The 16,676-nt window shown below is 60.0% G+C and overlaps 1 protein-coding gene across 1 annotated transcript in view; it reads left to right on the top strand.

Annotated features, from left to right (window-relative positions):
• The first annotated feature begins 5,949 nt into the window (after nt 1-5,949).
• The window catches only part of ELFN2 (extracellular leucine rich repeat and fibronectin type III domain containing 2), a 56,553-nt gene continuing 45,826 nt past the window's right edge, over nt 5,950-16,676 (top strand). The window contains 2 exon segments of the mRNA XM_072746308.1: nt 5,950-6,385; nt 15,576-15,731. The gene's annotated coding sequence lies outside the window, so the exon portion shown is untranslated.

The raw sequence follows: 16,676 nt of genomic DNA on the forward strand, positions 1-16,676 counted from the left end.
GTCTGAGGGTGCCCTCCAGGTCTGCTTTACCAAGACTGGTGGGGAGGCAGGCTGGCCAACCTCGCCACCTAGGGATCTCGGCTCCAAGCTGGGCAGGTAGGGTGCAGTTAGCACCCTTAAGGAGCTTCCCTGGGGGCCCTCCCATAACTAGATCTGTGGGTCAAAGGGTATCCCCATGGACACTTCAAAATATCCCCCAGAGGGTAGACTTGCTCTTTGGCCCTCATAGGCACCCTCTCCTGGGGGCCGACACTCAGCCAGCCTCCCGTCTGGCCTCATCAGGAACTTTATGTACATTCTTCCTGCCCCACTAGCCTTGAGCTGCCCTTGATTCATGGATATAAGGACTCTAGACTCTCAGCATCATCAATTCCCATGGAATTAGGTTCTCCAGCTCCAGTATCCATACTCTTAATTCTGTTTTCGCCTTTGCTAGTCTGGATGCAGACACAGAACTTTCTGAATTTCCCCCAATATAATTGACCTCAAGCCCATGGGCTCCCAGGATGGCCCCCGGTGATACCTTCCTCCCGGAATTCATATCTTGTGCAGTTCTCTCCCACAGGGAACAGGGCACACCTATGTAACCAGTAGGAAATTGCAAACACTGAGAATGTGTAACTTTGGAGGATGGGGCACATAAGACACTGTGGCCTCCTCTTTGTTGGCTCTGGGGGAAGCAGCTGCCATACTGGGAGGATGTGCAAGCAGTCCTGTTGGGAGGTCCACGCGGCACAAACTGAGGCCTCCCCCCACCAGCAGCGCCAACCTGCCAGCCACGTGGATGAACCACTGTGGAAGCAGCTTCTCCAGCCCCAGCCCAGCCTTCAGATGAATGCAGCCCCAACCAACAGCCCGACTCACTCTTTGGAGATTTCTCAAGCAAGAATCACCTGCTCCAGGGGGTGTCTGGGTGGCTCAGTAGGTTAAGTATCTGCCTTCGGCTCAGGTCATGATCTCAAGGTCTTGGGATCCAGCCCTGTGTGGGGCTCCCTGCTTAGCAGGAAGTCTACTTCTCCCTCTCCCTCTGCTGCTCCCCCTCTCTTGCTCTGTCAAATAAATAAATAACATCTTAAAAAAAAAAAAAGAATCACCCACTCCTAAATTCCTGACCACAGCAACATTGCAATAATAACTGGGTTTTTGTTCTGTTTTGTTTTGGCTGATATAAACCACTGGGTTTTGAGGTACTGTGTTACACAGCCACAGATGACTAATATGATAAGCATGTAGACTTTCCTAAAGGAAGCAGGGAAGGGAAGGGGTTTAGGGAGGATGAAGTGGGGAGGGGGATTATACTGCACACTCCACAGCAAAATGACTTAAGAATCCCTTTGGGAAGTGTGTGTGTTCTCCAAAGTCCATTCTCTGGGGGCTTCCCTGCATCCCTCCTTCCTCCTGACCAGCCCCAAATCCTCTCATCCTATTAGGCCTGGGAATTTTCCCTGCCTTCAACTTTCAACTTTGCATACTGTGACCTGTTATGGTGCCAGCAAAACAAAACACTCCCATGTAAAGGACCCCCCCCCCCCGCCCTTCCCCAGAAGCTCGGTCTCCATGTCATCATATTCCCCTGGGATGGCTCTGTGGTGGGCAAGGTGCAGAGATCTGGGGGTGGGGAAGCTTCAGATTTTCCCTTCTGGGGGGTCCTGCATCTCATCACTGGTTCTTGTCTCTTGTGATTGTAGCCTTAATTCCAGCAGCAGAGGCACAGCAGAAAAAGCTGATTTTTGGTTTGGATCCAAAACAGGAATGTGACACCTCATACACACTCTGGTATCTGTATGTTTCACTAAAAGCATCTTAACCTAATCTTCTTAATCAACTGCCACGTAGTTGGCAGAAATCAAAATGTCACGTAGACCAAGTGAAAAACAATTCATCTAAGTACAAAGGGTAGATCTCACGGTTCGCTTTAGACAGCGCGGGGAGCTGTTAGCATTCCTGGGTTCCTCTGGAACTTACTGCTCCACTCTCTAAGCCCTGCAGAAAGGAAGAGCTTCTGGAAAAATGTCCCTGTGGCCATGTGGCCAGGGCAGTGGGCTCACCTGGGTGTGATCCACGTCTGGTCAACTCAGGGGAAAGGGGTGCTCGTGGGTGGGCTCTTAGAGGCAGCTCACCAGCACCACTGGGAGATTCCAGAACGCATGGGATCTGGGATTCAGGACAGGGGTCCAGGCAGCTGGAAATACCTGCCTGTCATCTGGCATGAAGGCTTCTGGGATGGTTCTGCTTCGGTGGTTTTTCCTGTCCACACATCATTCCACCTACGAGGGCTCAACGAGCCCAGCAGGGGCGGGGGTGGGGGTGGGTGGGCAGGCATTCTGATTCGCGTTCCACCAAGACTGCATACGCACGCACACACATACACACACGTAGGTGGGGAGAGAGGCGATTGTAGTGTTGGTGGGAAGGGAGATAGATGCTGGGTGCCCAGAACAAAAGCCCCCTAATGTCCACTTCAGTGACTTATTAATGAGAATAATGGATCAAAAGCGCTCTGCACAGTGTCTGGTCCTGAGTCAGCCACCATATCCAGTAGCTGCTATGATGGAGGTGATGGGTGAGGAGTAAGTTGGGGGAGGACACATGTGAGGATGAATAATAGTACTGCTGTCATTCAGACCTACACAGAGTGTGGCAGGAACCAGTGGAGGAAGAAGTAACTTGGCCAGCTCAGCTTAGGGGTGCTCAGGGGAGGCTTCACAGAGGAGGTGGCCTTTGAGCAGTACCTGATGAAAGACTGGAAGTGAACAGGTGGAGAGGGAATATGGGAGGAGGAAAGGCATCCAGGCTGAGGGAATAGCAGCGTCAAAAGCACAAATGGTATGGAGATTATAAGATGAGGATTTCATGGCATGTTCTGGAAAGGGCAGGTCTTGGTGTTGCTGGGACCCAGAGCACGTGTGGGGTGATACGAGAAGATGCTGGGGTGGGGGGTAAGTAAAGGCCCCACTGCAAAGGGCCTGATCTGGGCAGGTTAAGGAGTTTAGGTTTTATTTCGTGGCAGAGAGGACATACTACTCGTCTCCGTGTCTGCACCGAAGGCAGACATCACCAGGGGGTCATGACACTTTCTGCAGAGGGAGCACCCAGGCAGCTGCTGCCAATCCCATGGCGTTGTCATGAGAAATGAAACACACCGCATTGCTGCATGGGAACTCTTGGAGGGTGATGATGAGGTGACAGCACAGGTGTCCACGTGAAAGATGGCAAGACCTGATCTAGGACAGTGACGACAGGGATGGACATATTGCTGCCCACGTTTGTCTCAACCTTACCTGTCCATCTAGAGAGATTCTAGACAGTCTCCTTATCACCCCTGCTCCCTGGTCCGGCCGGGATGCTGAGGGTGCTGTGTGTGTGTGTTTGTGTGTGTGTGTGTGCTCCCTATGGGCCTCTATTTTAGTGAGGGTGCTGCTGTCTTTCTGGACCCTCACTATCCGACATGATAGTCACTAGCCTCCTACAGCTGTTTAAATCTAAATTAATAAAACAAAAATTAAAATTCAGCTCCTGCTCAACCACACTAGCCACAATTTCGAGCACTCAACAGCCATATGTGCTTAGTGACTACTGTGCTGGACAGTGCAGATAGAACATTTCCACCACCACATCTCTAGTTCTCTCTCTCTCAAATAAGTAAGTAAATAAATCTTAAAAAAAAAAAAAAAGAAAGAAAGAAAGGAAGGAAGGGTGCCTCAATGGTTCAGTTGGTTGAGCATCCCACTCTTGATTTCGGCTCAGGTCATGATCTCAGGGTCATGGGATCGAGCTACTACGTAGGGCTCCACGCTCAGTTGGGAGTCTGCTTGTCCCTCTCCCTCTGCTCCTCCCTGCACTCCTCCCTCCCATTGCACGTGTGCTCTCTCTCATATAAATAAACAAATAATCTTTAAAAAACTAGAACACTTCCACCATCACAGAAAATTCTATTGGACAGTACTGGTCTAGAGAAAGCCCAATGAAGTGTCCTGATGGTGTGGGCCACCATGGGGGGGGGGGGGCAGACCAACTCTATCTCCTATTTAGTGGCAGTGACTAAGTTAAGAGTTTGAAAGTCTTTCCAGCCCATGTTGGCCTAGGAAGGGCAGTCTCCAGGAAGAGAGTCTCACTTAGAACATTTTAGAGCTGAAGTCACCCCAGAGCTAAGTCAGCTAGATCTGGGGGTCCCAGGTGGGAAGGCAGTGCTCACGGGGCGAGCACAGCGTGGTGATGAGGACAGGGCTGCTTTGGCTACTCTCATTTCACCAAAGGGAAACCAGGCTCAGAGAGGGGTGCGACCTGCCCCTCGGCAGATGGCTGGGAGAGTCACGCAGCAGAACCAGAAGAGGCTGTTTGGCTGCCCGCTGCCCGGTGTTCCTTGAGATCCCGGCTCAGTTTCTGGGGCCGGAGCGCGTTAGGCGGGTCTCATCCCCTAGGAGGGTCTGCACGCTGGAGCCACGGTCACTGGGTGACCAGGGGAGCTCTGTGCAGTGGGGCACTCCATCCGCCAGAGGGCGCAGGGGCCGCTGTGTCGCCTCCTGAGGTGGACGAGGCGGTGGGGTGTGGGGGGGGGAGATTCTTCTCGCCAGGACTTGGCGGGGGAGGGGAGGACCGGGCTTCACGCCCAGCTCTGGGGGGGGGGGGGGGACGTCCTGGAAGCCCTTGCCCTCTAGGAGCGCTCAGTTCAGAGGGCAGGGACGGCATAGTGACTCGTAGGATCTGCAGTGAGGGGCCTTGAAGGGTGGGTAGGAGTGCGCTGAGCAGCCTGCAGTGCCGCTGGGGAGGGCAGAGGTGCAACGCTCTGTTGTCTGTCTCCTTGGGGAGATAAAGGTGGCCTGCGTCCCAGCTCTTCTCCGCCCTCCCGATCCCATCCTGGACCTGCTTTCCTGTTCTCAGTTAACAGGAGGGAGGAATTTCTGAACAGACGGTCTTGCCGCTCCAGTGGTACCCGGCTCTGTGGAGTTCCCTGCACACACACACCTGGCTGTTTCACGCCTCTGTGCCTTTGCACAGGCTGTTCCCACAGCCTGATACACCCCTCTCTACCTTCTCCAGCTGACCACCTCCTACTCATCCATCAGAGATTCAGCTCGGGCAGGGGCTCCGGGGAGTCGCTGCCGTTCCTGGCCTGGACGGGACGCTCCTGCCGCCCTCCTGCAGCGCGGACCTCAGGTCTGCTGAGCACCACCTGAGGACGGGCCCTGGCGCATGCGCCCCATAGAAGTGATGGAGACACAGAGGACCTGCTCCAGGCGGGGCTTCAGCGTGTGGGTTCGCGGGTCCTGGGAGCCCAGAGAAGGCGCCTGTTTCTTCGGGTCTGACGGGCACAAGCCGAATCTCCCCACGAGGTGCTCGTGCGCCCAGGTGCCGGCGTACAGGGCCCGATGCCAGAACTTTCTGCATCTCCTACCTCCTCCCCCTAGCTTCTCCCCTTTCGCGGGTGGCCCAGGTGTGTGGGGGCATCGGCCGGGGAGGGGCCAGGGCCTAAGAAGTCTGCAGGGGTCGGGGGCCAAGGGCAGGGAGCCGCGGCCCCGAGCCCCCGCGCAAGGGTAGAGATCTGAAGTCTAAGGCTGTCCCTGCGGCCAAGCTCGCTGCGTGACCTTGGGCGAGTCATTCCTCTCCGGGAGCCTCAGTTGGCTCGCCCGTCAAATGGGAACGCAGCGGCCGCGCTTGGCGGGTTGCCCGCGGTGGAGCGCGGAGCTCGAGCTCGCCCCGCCCGGGCGGCCGGGACGAGGTGAGGAGGGGTCCAGCCGCCCAGGGGAGTCGGGGGGCCGCGGGCGTCCCCGGGCGGGCGCTGGGGGGCGCTGCGCACCGGGCGGCTCGCCCCGCGGCAAGTTTGCCTCCAGCTGTTGAATGCGCCCGCGACGGCGGCGGCGGGACCGAGCCCGGGGTGAGCGGGGCGGGGGCCGGGCGGGGCCGGGGCTCGGCGGTCCCCGCGGCCGCCGCCGCCGCCTCCCCGGGCGCTGCAGCTGCGGCGTTGGAGCCGGGCGCGGCCCCCGCCCCGCGGCCGCGAGTCTGCGTGCGCGCGTGTCTGTGGAAGGATCGGGCCGGGAGAGGGGCGGGCGGGGTCTGCTGCGGCCGCGCCTGCGGACGGGCGGACGGACGGGCGGACGGACAGACCGCCGGCCGCGGCCCTGACGCACGCTGCGCTCCCACCCCCGGCGGCGGCCCGGCGAGGCGGGGGCGGGGGCGGGGGCGGGGGCGGGGGCGGCGGGGTCTGCGCGCACACGCGGGCTCGCGGACACACACGCACACGCGGGCCACGCCGCGCACACCCGCACCCGCACCCGCACCCGCGCCCGCGCCGCGCTCACACTCACTCGCACTCACACTCGCGCAGGCCCCGCAGCCGCCGCCGCCTCCGGAGCGGCGCTCGGCCCGGATCCCGGCCGGGCTGGAGGTAAGTGGCTGCTCCGGCCCGAGCGCCCGCGGCGGCCGCGGCGGTGGGAGTGAGCGCTGGGACCGGGGGCAGCCCTCTCCGCGGGGGGTGGGGCCAGGGGGCCACGGCCGGGGGGGCGGGGGGGCGGAGGATGAGGATGAGGATGAGGCCAGGAACGCCGCCCGCGGGGGCCCCGGGTCTGGGGACCACCGCGAGCCCCCGGGCCCCCGCGCGGAGCGTGCTGGTGGCGGTGGGCGGAGGCGGCCGGAGGACGCGGAGGACGGCCGGTGAGGTGAGCATTTTCGGGGGGTGGTGCAGAGGCTGGAGGGTGGACGGCTGTACCGGGCAGAGCCACAGCGCACCTCTCAGCCCCCATCCTTGCGAATCGGGGCCCTCGCCCCCCTCTCTCACGGGGTGCTGCCGGCCGAGGAATTCATCTTCGCAGCCGGTGAGGGGGGTTTGATGGCTGCTGCTCCAGGGGGGAGGGCGCAGGGTGGGGCTTTACCCCCTTTACCCGCAGGAGGGCGATGGGTTTGGTAAGGGCCAGATCCAGATCCGGGGAGTGGGGTCCCCTGGGTGGGTGGGGACCCTTGCAAAGGCTTTGCCCCCTTCTCCGTGGTGCTGGTGCGGGGCAAGCAGGGAGGCAGCCCTGGGAAGCGGCGGAGACCGGCATAGACTGCAGCTCTGGCAGGGCCAGGGCCACTGCCGGGCTGCGTGTGTGTGTGTTTGCATGTGTGGACTCCAGCAACTGGCAAAAGCTGGGGGGCAGGGGGGTGGGCGTGTTAGCTGGTGGGGCGCTATGTGCACGTGGGGAGGGATGTGTGTGCCCTGTGTGTGCACACAGGGCTGTGTGCAGGGTGGACACACACACACACACACATACACACACACTGTCTGTGGCCCAGCAGGATTTCCTTGGAATGTCTGGAGGGGACAGAGCTGGTTACGTGTGTATGTGTGTGCACTCGGGAGGCGTGTGTCCAGGACAGAAGCAGCCACAGAGTGTCAGGCATGCCCAAGGAGAGAGATCAGAAGGGGATGGTGGCACTGGCCCTCGGCTTAGCCTCGGAGGAACATCAGGCTTAGTACTTGAGGGCACTTTCTGTAGCGCTGCGCCCCTTCCCTCTGAACTCTTCCTACCCCAGTGGCTGCCTCTGGGGGACACTGCCTGGGTCCCCTTGCCGAGACACAGGTGTTGGGCTGGACTGTGTGTGCGCGCGTCCGGTCTGCGGCTGTTGCCGTCATCAGGCCAGGCTGTCGGAGGAGGAGGAGAGAGGCTGGGGTGGGGGGGGGGTGGGGGGAGGAGGGGGTGCTGGCAACACCTGGAGGAATGTGGTAGAAGGCGCGCCAGTCCCGACTGCCTGATTTAGTGATTTAGTCATTGAGGGACATTTTCATACAGGGAGCTGCATCGTGGGGGTGGGGCTGGGAGGATTTGCCTGTGTACATGTGTGTCCATGGCTCACACACCTGTTCCCGTGGTCTGTCGGGCACCTGTGGGACGTGTTGTGTCTAGGCCATCAGCAGGGCACGTGGGCCTGCTCATGTGTGTAAACGTGTGTCCTATGGGGAACGCACACACATGCGCATGCACGCGCAGGCCCTGCCTGTAAACGCCTGTCCGGAGTGAGCTGTGCCCCTGGAGCTGTGTACGTGGGTGGGGACTTCTGGGCCATCTGCCGCTGGGCAGCATGAAAGAGGAGTAATTGCAGGGGAGGGGGTCTCAGGGGGAAGTGTGCGTAACATCAGCATCGGCCTGTGGGTGTGACGTCAGTGAGAACCTCTGGGTGTGACATCAGCTCCAGGCTGCCAGTGACGTCACTAGGACGGCAGTGATAAGGGGTCACCCCCAGCAGCCGGAGGGTGTGATGTCAGTGTGTGTGTGGGGGGGGTGCGGCCGAGTCTGGTTATGTCCCCAATGTGTGAGCGGTGAGAGGGGGAGGAGGATGGAGCCTCTGAGTGAGGGGTCCCTCTCCAGATGCCCCAAGTGGATGTGGAGCCCCTTTCCTGCAGGCATCCTGCCTTAATAGGGCATCTTCTCTGCCCTCCACATTTCATATGGGGTGCCTTTCCTCCTCCCCCTGGCAGTCCCTATTCACCAGTTCCAGCTAGGTCATGGAGATATGTGTTAGCCAGTGAGAGTGTGTGTGTAAATGTGTGTGACAGCACAGCCAGGGAGACAGGGCCTCGAGAGTTCCAGTCCTATGTTGTACTCTGTGTTTTGTGACTTTGGCATTCTTGTCGCCTCTCTGGGTCTCAGTTTGTCATCTGAACCTGGGGCAGGGGTGGTTGGAAAGGTGAGGGGTGTCCCAGGAGACAACGGGCCTTTGGGGTGCTGGGTGCCTGGCCCACAGTGGGGGCTCAGTCCACCACGGCCCCCGGCCTCCCGTCCCCCAGCTCAGAGTCCAACTTTGTAAAGAACTTCTCTTTCCCTCCTCGGATCCCCAGAGCCGTCCTGTGGGGCTGGCAGGCAGGCTGCCATCACGCGGACACTTGACAGATGAGCAAACTGAGGTCTGAAGGGTAAAGTAAGCTGTCTGTTGATTCATTCCTTAGTGAGAACTTGCCCCCATCTGCCTTCTCCAGCTTGGCGGGTGCGGGGAGACACTCTGGATTGGCAGGTCCCTTCCTGCAGGGCACTTTCATTTTTTTTTTTTTAATGGAAGGACAGAGAGCTCTGTGCAGTGGGGGGTGGGGAGTGCCCAAGGCCCAGGGGTCACTGGTGACTGCAGAGGCTGCTGAGACTCCCAGTCCAGTCTGGTTCATTCTCCCACTCGACAAGGTTCAGGGACAGGCAGGGTGATAGAAATGGGTGCTCCTGGCTGCTGAGCCTTCTCCAGTGCGTTGTATGCCCGCTCCCCAGTGTGGCTTCCTCATCCCCTGAAGCCTGCGGGATGTCTGCTTGGGAAGCAGAACCAGTTCAGTGACACCTCCACCACCGAGCAGCGAGCAGCAGTGTGTGACACGGGGGTCAGCCGCTCTCTCCTCTGTCTGTGAGGTGGCAGCGGCTGCTGTCTTGCAGGCTCAGTGAGCGAGTGTGAAAGTGTGGCATCCACGCGCAGGGCTGGGAGGTACCCATCATGGTTACCCTCACCCAGTCCAGCTTCAGTGCCCTTGGGTCCAGGTCTGTGCCCCCCACCCCACCCCCAAGTCTGCGGTGGCACCCTGGGCCATGCAGAGCAGAAAGCCAGGAAGCAGGATTGCCTGGAAGCTGAGGCTCCCTAACCAGTAGTCCAGAAGGTTAACTCAATCCTCTGCCTCCCGCTGCTCAGTCCAGTCCCCTATTAAATTCACCTTCTTGTGGCTCAATTAGCACCTGGGGCAGAGTCACTGCCATTATTACTTATTACCAGGAGGCCCCTAGTCCTGGTGGGGTGGGTGGGGTGACTGGGGGTTGGAATAATAGAGCCCCTCCCCCTCTGCTCTGCAAACAGTCCCCAGGGAGGTCCCAGCGAGGCTCTGAGGGCTAGGGAGCCACCTGGGCAAGCTGAGGCTGCATGGTGCCGCTGGCAGCAATAATTACAGTGACGATAATAATCATGATATTAGCTAATACTCATTGAGCCTGAGAGCCAGGCCCGGGATGAAGCTCTTTGTAAGTGTTTAATCCTGCAGAACCTTCTGCAGCACAGCTATTCTTACTCCCCATTTCCCACACAAGAAACAGAGAGGTTACAGACCAGCTTAGGGCCACACAGCAGTGGAGCCAGGACTGGAAGTCCCATATCAGCACCGTGAATCGATGAACTCCTTTGCTAGGGGACCTTTCCATCTCGGGGTGTTCCTCACTGAGGGACCCCTCTGGGCCTTGCCTTGCTCATCTATCAGCAGGAGAAGCAGTGGGTGTGGCAGTGGCTGCAGGGACAGAGAGGCGGGGAGCCTCAGGCCTGTCCCAAGCTCCTCTGTGCCCCTCCCCCACCAGGTGACCTGTGACATCCCTGTTGACAGCAGCACATTCTCTTGTGCATCCCTGTGGCACCGAGCACAGCACCGGCACACAGTGGGTCCTCTGTAGGCAGAGGACCTGGGTGATGGAAGGGATGCTGCTCCCAGATCAGTATCTTCCCCAGGCTTCAAGGCTGTCTCAGCTGTGGTCCCCCCCTGGGCCACTCGGCCATATCCTCCCTCTGTCTCACTCTCGGAAAGAGTAGGGCCCCAGGGTCCAAATTCTGCCTCTTTTTAACTGTGTGTGTCTTGGGAGAGTAAGTTTTCTTCCAGAAGCCCTGCTTCCTCAATATAGAGTAGGGATAATGATGCCGGGTTCCTAACTTTTCCAGTGTGGTTACATAAGAGAATGTCAAGTGTGGAGCATTGTGTCTGGCACATAGTAGGTGTCAATTAGATGAGTTCCCTCCCCCTTCCCATCTGTCTCCCTTATTCATGCCTGGTTCTCTGGAGTGGGTCCTGGGCTGTGTGTGTGTATGTGTGTGTATGTATGTATCCCTCCCTCTGCTTCCAGCTTCTGTGTTCACCCCCTAAAATACATAGAAACTGTTTCCAGAGCCAGGCTGGGGGGCCCCACAGATGTGTGAGAAGGGGCTGGGAGCTTCCCCAGTTGGAACATGCAGAGGGGCTGGGAGGGGCAGGGCATGTGTGTCTGTGTGCACCTGTGCGTGTATGTGACTGTATAGGTGTGCGAGTGTGTGTGTGTGTGACTGTGTGTGTACCTGCACATCGGGTCTCCACCTCTCCCTGGGGAAGGTGGGGAGCAGTTCTGAAGGGCTGCCTGACCCGTCTGCTCTGGGCCCAGTCCCCAGACTCGGGCCTGACTCAGTTTCCCTCCTTGGCCCATGTTTGTCCTCCTTGAAATTCTCCGTGGATGGTGGAGAGACGCAGGCAGTGGGGTTGGCAGCCCACCTGCCTTGGTTCTTGTGCTTCTCATTACCTGGGAGGAGGGGGTTCATGGTTCTGCTTGTTTAGCATTTCCTGTCTGTCTCCTACGAGTACGGCAGCTCCACACAGGCATGGACCGGTAGGCCCTCAAAATTTACTTGCAGAAGTTCTTCTTATTTACATGCTATTGAGGATGGACTGACTGGTGCATTTCGCATTCAGTACACACACACACACACACACACACACGTGTGTGCACGAGCATATCTCATCCAGGGATAAAACCACTGGGTCTGGGGCTCAGGCAGGAACTCACAGAGAGGAGTTCCTGCCTTGGAAGAGAGATGGGACATGTGGAACATCTGCCAAGCGCCCTGCGTGAGGCCTGCACACAGTAGGGCTTGGGTGACAAGGGGTTCTTGGTTGTCTGTGACCCCACCTCGAGGGGGCTGGCCCTACAGGTTGCGCGGGTCAGGTGCTGAGCCAGCCTGGTAAGCTGGGCAGGAGAGGCTGGGAACTACTTCTGCTCAGGGCTCGGCAGGATTCCCGTGACAGTGCACCTGCTGTGAGCCAGGCATGGGACACAACACTGTCCATTATCTTGTTTAATTTTGGCTGGAGGACAGTGACAGAGGTCCAGCCGGACTCTGGGTGGGGGCAAGCCAGGTGAGAGACCACCATGTGAGCCAAGGTCTGGAGGTCGGAAAGCCCAGAGTGGATTTTGGGAAAATGAGTCTGGCGTGTAGTTGAGGGATCAGTCACATAGGACGTAAACTTTGGGCCAAGAAAGTGAGTGTTAGCCTTTCTGTCAGGGGGCAGGCAAGGGGGTGGGCACCAGAGTCTCTTGTGTGTTTGTTAAAAATGCAGATTCTTGGGCCTCAGCTGCTGAGGTTTTAATTCAGTAAGGTTGACGTGTGCCCCCGGGAACCTGCATTTTCAATGCATTTCCAGAATATTAATTCACCCACGTTTGCTGGTTGGAGGGCAGCCGAGGAGGCTGCATCTTCTGGATCTTCCCACATAGGTGGGGAGGCAGCAAACCACCTGCATTTTTCAGAGGAGCCTGGGCTCACAGAAGTGCGGTCCCTTGTCTGCGGCGAGGCCAGGCCCCTACTGACTAGTCGTCTCCACGGTCACCGACTGCAGTTCTAAGCTTGCTCAGTGGCCCTCTTTATTTTTATTTTTTAAAGATTTTATTTATTTATTTATTCATGAGAGACACAGAGAGAGAGAGAGAGGCAGAGGGAGAAGCAGGCTCCACGCAGGGAGCCCGATGCGGGACTTGATCCTGAGCCCAAGGCAGACGCTCAACCACTGAGCCATCCAGGCGCCCCTAGTGGCCCTTTTTAAAGCCCCAGAACGACCCTCTGCATATTCCTGTTGTATAGACAGACGAAGGAGCAAGAAGAGTTGGTGGGCACAGGTTCAAGGCTGCACAGCTGGTAAAGACCTGAAGTGCGGTGGGGATGAAGTGACACAGGAGAGGGCCTGCCTGGCATCTTGGACAGACCGTGCCCTCCCTCTCTCTTCCTTTGGTGCCAGAGCGCAGGTGGAGGTGAGGCTGGAGTTGTGCATGTGATCAGAGGCCAGAGGCTGCCAGGCGGTGGAGGTGGGAGTGGAGAAGCCAGAAGAGGATGGAGAGCCTAGAAGGCCTCCTGGAGGCGGCAGTGCAGAGTTGCTTAGCTGGGGCCTGAGGGCTGTCATCCCGTGGGTGCTCTGGCCCAGGCGGGTCTGGGGGTGTGTCCATCCCTAGTGCCAGTCTGAGGCCCGTCCCGGGCAGCCCCAGGGTGCACCTGCACAGCCCTCGCAGGGCACATGCATGATGGCGGGGTGGGCGGGGGTGCACACGGAGCCCCAGTACCCGCCTCCCGCCAGCTCGGTGGCCTGCTGCCCGCCAGTTTCTGCCTTACTTCCCTGTGCTTGGAATTTGCAACCGAATCCCTTGCCGCTCTCAGCCAATTTCACGGCCTCTGGGCTCAGCTCGGTGCACAGATCGTAAACCCGAGGTGCAGGGCAGGGGCTGGCAGGCAGCAGGCCGCGGGGCGTGCCTGGGAAGGGGGCGGAGGGGCGACCCGAAAGGCCTGCGACTTGTTGGTGAGGGGGTGTGTGTGTCAGGTGGGTGTGGATGGGCTGGGGGCGCCCCTGAGAACTGCCCTGGGATAGTGGCCCTGCGCCTGTGGGGGGGTGGGGGGCCCTGCGTCTGCAGGGGGTGGGGGGTGGGTTAGGGAGTGGTTCCTGGTGTGTGGGGGCACAGTGTGTGGGGCTGTGTCGAGGCCCCTGTGCCTGTGGGCATGTTTGAGTGTGTATGGTGAAGCCTGTGTGTGTTGGGGGCCGTCCAGGGTGAGTGGGCTCCAGTGCATTTCCATGGGTGTGTGGACAGGTGTCTGTGCAGTGGCCCTGGGCGTGTGAGTCTGTGTGTCCAGGGGGTGCCCCTGTATCGGGGTTCTGTGGGCAGCTGTGTACAGTGCATCTGCATCCATGTGCACACATATGTCGGAGGGAATGTGAAATTCTGGTGTGTTGTTTGCTGCCTGGGGGTCCTGTGGGTGCTGGTGTGTGTGTGAGGGTATAGTGTGTGTGGGGGCTCAGAGTCAAGTGTGGGGGGAGGTACCCCTGGGGACCTGGGCCCCGGAGCCCTCTCCAGGAGCCGGCTGGTCGGTCCTCGTTCTGTGCCTGTGAGTGGGGCCCGTGCGTGTGCCTCTGTTCTGAGGCGGCCAGCTGCCAGCTACGTGTGTTTATGAATGGCGGTGTGGAGGGGGCCAAGGTGTGAGCCCCTGCCTGTGCAGCAGGGCTGGGATTGCCATCTGGGCTGGTGGGGGGTGGGGGCCACACAGAGGAGGGGCCTCTGGGGGAAGAGGATGAGTGTATGCATGTGCACTTGTGCACCCAGATGGAGGAAGGTTGGGTGGAGGCACGTCTGTCTGGAAGTCTGTGTGTCTGTTCAGGTGGAAGTCAGGCAGGTATGTTACCCTTAGGGCATGTGAGTCTACACGGCAGGCCTGCAGCTGGCAGGACGCAGGCTGTGGGCACGCTGGGGGGCGGGGTGCAGGCCGGAGCATCAGTGAGAGATGATAGGCTAGGACGGGTGCTCATTCCCTGGCGCTGTAGGATTAGGTGGGGTCGGTGTTGGGGTGGCCATTGGGAGGTGGTGTGGTTGCCCTGTGAGGAGGGAGGGGCTGTGTATGTGAGCACCTGGCGACAGGCTGTGGGAGGGTGTGGGGGCCACCCCACCTGGGTCTGCTGAGTGGGGCGTCTGGCTGGACTTGGGAGCACCCCTGCAGGGTGCTAGGACCATGGGCTAGGCTGGGTGGGGTGGTAGGAATGGGGTCCCTTCAGCTCCCAGAGAATCTCCCTATCCGTGGGCTGCCCCTCCCCCGGGAACCTGGAGGCCTTGAAAGAAGTCCTGTGGCCCCTTCCCTCCCCTCACTCCCGAACCTGTGGGGGAGGATGGGGACCCAGACTTCTATCTCTTCTCCATCATCTTTCTGTAGCCAGCCTCCCTCTTCCCCTCCGGCCAGCCTCCATCTCCCCCATCTCCCAGCCTCCCTCCCCCCCCAGCCTCCATATCCCTCATCTCCCAGCCTTCCTCTCCCCTATCTCCCTGCCGCCATCTCCCAGCCTCCATCCCCCCAGCCTCCATCTCCCCATCTCCCAGACTCCACCCCCCAGCCTCCCTCTTCTCCATCTTCCAACCTCATCTCCCCCATCTCCCAGACTCCATCCCCCTAGCATCCATCTCCCTATCTCCAGGTCTCCATCCCCCCATCTCCCAGCCTCCATCTCCCTGCCTCCCGCTCCCCATCTTTCTGCCTCCATCTCCTTGCCTCCCTACCTCTATCTCCCAGACTCCCTCTCCCCCATCTTCCTACCTCCATCTCTCCACCTCCATCTTCTCTATCTCCCAGCCTCCATCTCTTCACCTCCATCTCCCAGCCTCAATCTCCCCCACCTTCCTGCCTCCATCTCTTCTGTCTCCCAGCCTCCACCTCCCCTGTCTCCCAGCCTCCATCTCTCCACCTCCCAGCCTCCACCTCCCCTGTCTCCCAGCCTCCACCTCCCGTCTCCCAGCCTCCATCTCTCCACCTCCCAGCCTCCATCTCTCCACCTCCCTGCCTCCGTCTGCCCCATCTCTCTCCATCTCTGCCTCCATCTCCCTCCATCCCTCCCCTCTCTCTGCCTCCTCCCTCTCTCTCACACTGATATTCATTTGTGGTATATTCGGTTGCCATGGGAAACCTAAGAAAGAAGTGAGTGTACCCTTCAAGACTTCAGCATTCTCCCTCCTCCCTCCCTCCTGCTGCCCCCTCCCCCTCCTTCTCTCCTCCTCTCCTCTCCCCTCCCTCCCTCCCTCCCCTCTCTCCCCCTCGCTTCCTCGCAGAAGGAGAAGACCTGGGTGAGAAGCTGCTGCCGCCTGAGCCAGACCGGGACTGAGACCCCGTTGCTCCTGCTGCCGCCGCCAGCGCGGAGCCTCCCTGAGACCAGGCCAGGGATAGACCTCGTGGGCCGGAGGGCCCCCCTTAGCCTGCAGACATCGGTAAGGACAGGGTCCTTCTGACTGTGCGCGACTGTGTGGCTGTGTGAGCCCGGCTCACATGACCTGGCCTGGGACCTGTGCTGGAGCGTGGCCTGCCCGGCTCCCTTGGGTCCCTTCCTGCCTTGCCCTGCCCGCCCCTGGCTGTGGGCGCCCACCGGCTCCTCCCGGGCATCCCTTCCCCGGGCTGTGAGGCAGCTGGCAGGGCGGCGGGCCTTTCCAGGGGCTGGGACAGGCCCCCCGTGGTGGGTGGGAGGAGGCCCAATCCTGCCCTAAGCCTGCCTGTGCCCCAGCAGGGCCGGGGCACCTGCACACGGCCTGGGGCAGGGGTCGGCTTCCAGGTGGTCTCCTTTCCTCCCTCGGGCGGTGGGGGGGCTTTCATGTGTTGGGGGCCAGCCTGAGGGGCTGGGAGCACAGACAGGCAGGTCAGAATCGATACCGGGTCTGATCCAGCGTCTGGAATTTCTTGGGGGAGCCGTCAGGCAGCTGGAGGCCGCGGGCTTGCAGGCGGGCGGGCGGGAGCGGCTCTGTCTAGGTCTAGGCTGGGGCTGGTGGCTGCCCCGAGAGGAGAGGCTGTCACTGTCACCGCGGCTGTGTTGGTGGTGGCCACGTGGAGGGAGCTGTGGTCCGGGCGGGTGCTGAGTGACGGTGGTTGCCTTGGCGAGGGAGCCGCCTCTGTGGCATTGTGGTCTCCATGGAGAGAGGAGGAGACGAGGGAGGAGGCTGGCTGTCTGGGCCTGGGTGTTGGTGGTTGCTAAGGAGAGGGAGATGCCGTCTCCAGGGCGCGGTGGTCCCCACGTGGAGGGGCTGTGGCTGCCGAGGTGTTGACGGCCCCGGGGAAGGGCTGGTGGTGGGTGCCCTAGCGGTGCCGTGCAGGGAGAGAGTGGGGGGGTTGGTGGGGGTGAGGCAGGGAGGGGAGGGGCCGCGGCGTGGACTTGGGGTGGACTT

The sequence above is a fragment of the Vulpes vulpes genome, unplaced genomic scaffold, assembly GCF_048418805.1.
Source record: "Vulpes vulpes isolate BD-2025 unplaced genomic scaffold, VulVul3 u000000695, whole genome shotgun sequence".
In the NCBI taxonomy this organism is placed as follows: domain Eukaryota; kingdom Metazoa; phylum Chordata; class Mammalia; order Carnivora; family Canidae; genus Vulpes; species Vulpes vulpes.